Below are 3,780 nucleotides of genomic sequence, written 5' to 3' on the forward strand. Positions count from 1 at the left end.
ACCCCAAAGCAGGGCCACTGCTTTTACTTTTGAACCTGGGGTCCTCAAAATGAGTGTGTGAAAAGTCTGTAAACACAATCTGGTTGAAAAACAGATGATGCAACACATCTACACTAACTGTCTGACAGTTAAATTCGTGTTACAAAAAACTAACTTTAAGACTATTTTTGTAACATTTTTCAACAGGGAAAACAACACGCTCCTCAGGGAAAGGTGAGGGGTTGAGAAGACAGACAGGCCCTGGGTAAAAATTCTTATGACAGCACCTGGAGTTGACAGGCTTACCTGGGAGAGAACACAGGCACTGCCACACCACCACAGAGGACAGCTGCTATCTGGGGTTAGCAGACCAGTTCACATGCCACACAAGGTTGCTATAGATCCAAGTCATAAGAAATCTTCCAGCTCATCATGAAACAACTCCCACCGATCTTCAGTCTGTCAGTTCATCGTCCCCACCTGAAGCCAAAAGCATAAGCAACATCTCACCCAGCTCAAAGATGACAACCTCTTCTTCATTGTCAAAGGGGTTGCTGTTCTCTTTCCTGAATTAGTTCCCAGAAGTGATTCCTTTGTTAAGCCCCATATCTGCTTAATGTTCCCACTTTGTGTCTCTGTGGCTCCTCTCTCCTCTTTACCCAGGCCTGTAAAAACAGTTCCCTCTTGGCCGGGCGCGGTGGCTCAAGCCTGTAATCCCAGCACTTTGGGAGGCCGAGGCAGGTGGATCACGAGGTCAGGAGATCGAGACTATCCTGGCTAACACGGTGAAACCCCGTCTCTACTAAAAATACAAAAAATTAGCCGGGCGTGGTAGCGGGCGCCTGTAGTCCCAGCTACTTGGGAGGCTGAGGCGGGAGAATGGCGTGAACCAAGGGGGCGGAGCTTGCAGTGAGCCGAGATCGCGCCACTGCACTCAAGCCTGGGAGACACAGCGAGACTCCGTCTCAAAAAAAAAAAAAAAAAAAAAAAAAAAAAAAAAAAACAGTTCCCTCCAAATGGGCAGCTCCCACATCCTTCATCAAAATACCTGCATGCCTTGTTGCTCATTGTCTCTTTGTATGTCTGAAGAGTTTCTGCTTCTCTTCTTTCTCCTCCACCCAGTACTCACTTGGAATGACAAAGTTAGATGTTATCTGGTATTCTGGGCAGGACTTTATGATCTTGCTCTCAAATTGCTTAGCCCTCCTCCATGTGCAAATGCACTTGAGACAGTAGGTGTGGTTGCAGATGGAGAGGACCACAAAGCAGCGCTCGCTAGGGTTGGCTTTCTCATAGACCACCTCCATGCAGATCCCGCACACCATGTCTTTGCTGTGCTGCACAGCAAATGAGAGCTCTATGTCTTTCTCATGTGCCTCAATGCACGATTTTACATGCTGTGATCTCTGCGTAGCATCCATTGGATGCAGGACCTGTGGCCCACACATGTCACATGAATCTCCGTGGAGATACACACAGTTATCCCCATATCAGCACTCTCCCACCACAGCATGGGGGCACCGCTGCTTCTTTGTTTCCAAGGCAATTTGCTTTTCCTCTGATTCTTCCTTGGTCACTGGGCCCTGCAGGGGTGCTTCCGTGCAGGAAGGCCCCATAAGACCACAGTAGGGTTGCCCAGGAACAAACTCAATAGCATTCACCCAGTCCTCTGAACCTGCTCCTACAGTTGCAAAGTTTGAATTTCTTCACTCATCTTCGCTTGTATTCATTTCGCCTATGGATGAGAGACTTGAGGAAGCAGCAAGGGATGACTTTGTAGTTAGCTCTGTAGCAGTTGCTTCTTCCTGTTTCAATGGCTTGCTATGTTCATATCTGCAGCGGTCACCATAAACACATTACCCTTACTGAAAATACTTGCACACTACACCATACGGACTGTCAGAGAGGTCATGCGAGTATCCACAGTTACCTTCGTCCTTACAAACCCCATGCATAAAATATCTGCAGGTGACCTGTTTAGTCCAGCTGTGCCACCACTGCCATGGCTGCCCAGCCATCGCTGCCGTGGCTGCCGTCGCTGCCACTGCCCCCTCCGTCCGCCCCAGGGGATGAGTCGGTGACTGCGGGGACCTGGGTCGGGGAGGCCGCTGCTGCTGCTGCCGCTCCTGCTCCTAATGCTGTGGCTGTTGTTCTCGGAGCAGCAGCCTCGCCATTGCTGTTTATCCCACACAGCAAAGCCCCGGAACTTCCGGGATTATATAGTTCCTGTCTGGCTGCTGGGAGAAGACCACGAGGCCAGGCGAGGAGAGGAGAAGGAGACTGAGGCACTCGCTCGGTCCCCACCAGCTCTGCCCTAGCTAGAATTTTGTTGTTGTTGTTTTGTTTGTTTGTTTGTTTTTGGTGCGGAGTCTCGCACTGTCGCCCAGTTTGGAGTACAGTGGCGCTATCTCGGCTCACTGCAACCTCCGCCTACAGGGTTCAAGCAATTCTCCCTGCCTCAGCCTCCCGAGTAGCTGGGATTACAGGCGGCTGCCATCACACCCAGCTAATTTTTGTATTTTTTAGGAGATACGGGTTTCACCATGTTGGCCAGGCTGGTCTTGAACTCCTGACCTCAGGTGATCCACCTGCCTCTGCCTCCCAAAGTGTTGGGATTACAGGTGTGTAATCCAGACTTTCTCTCTCTTTTATGAAAATCTAACTAGGTGGGGCCAGGCACGGTGGCTCACGCCTTAATCCCAGCACTTTGGGAGGCCGAGGCTGGTGAATCACTTGAGGTCAGGAGTTCGAGACCAGCCTGACCAACATGGCAAACCCTGTCTCTACTAAAAATACAAAAATTAGCTGGGTGTGGTGGCACGGGCCTGTAATCCTAGCTACTCCAGAGGCTAAGGCAGGAGAATGGCTTGAACCCAGGAGGCAGAGGTTGCAGTGAGCCAAGATTACGCCACTGAAATCCAGCCTGGGCAACAGAGTGAGACTCCGTCTCAAAAATAAAATAAAATAAGAGAGAAGATGCAAATAAGCATAATCACAAATGACAAAGGTGACATTACAACTAATCCTGCAGAAATACAGAAAAGCCTCAGAGACTACTGTGAATATTTCTATGCAAACAAACTAGAAAATCTAAGGGAAATGCCAAAATTCCTAGAAAGACAAAACCTCTCATGATTGAAGCAGGAGGAAATAGAATTCCTGAACAGACCAACAGTTACTTATAAAATTGAATCAGTAATAAAAAACCTACCATCCAAAAAAAAAAAAAAAAAAAAAATCTCTAGACCAGATGCTTTCACAGCTGAATTCTACCACATACAAAGAAGAGCTGGTACTAATCCTACCGAAACTGTTTTAAAAATTTGAGGAGGGATTCCTTCCTAACTCATTCCGTGAAACCAATATCATTCTGATACCAAAATCTGACAAAGACACACACGAAAAGAAAATGATAGAACAATATCCCTGATGAAAAAATCAAGAAGAAAGGGAAGCAGAAAGAAAGAAAAGGCATCCAAATAGGAAGAGATGAAGACAAATAATCTCTCTTCACTGATGATACATATCTATACCTAGAAAACCTTAAATATTCCTCTAAGCCTCCTAGACTTGACAAACAACTTAATTAGGTTTCAGGATACAAAATAAACATACAAATGTTAATACCATTTCTATACAACAATAACATTCAAGCTGAGAACCAAATCAAAAATGCAAAAATCCTCAGAAAATACTTGCAAACTGAATTGAGCAGCACATCAAAGAGATAACCTGCCATAATCAAGTAGGATTTATTCCTGAGATGAAAAGATGGTGCAACATATGCAGATCAGTAAATAT

At 46.5% G+C, this 3,780-nt stretch overlaps 1 pseudogene; it reads right to left on the bottom strand.

The window, feature by feature from the left end:
• Nucleotides 1-330: 330 nt before the first annotated feature.
• On the bottom strand, nucleotides 331-1,964 carry LOC102142088 (E3 ubiquitin-protein ligase makorin-1 pseudogene; annotated as a pseudogene).
• Nucleotides 1,965-3,780: the final 1,816 nt, after the last annotated feature.

The sequence above is a fragment of the Macaca fascicularis genome, chromosome X, assembly GCF_037993035.2.
Source record: "Macaca fascicularis isolate 582-1 chromosome X, T2T-MFA8v1.1".
In the NCBI taxonomy this organism is placed as follows: domain Eukaryota; kingdom Metazoa; phylum Chordata; class Mammalia; order Primates; family Cercopithecidae; genus Macaca; species Macaca fascicularis.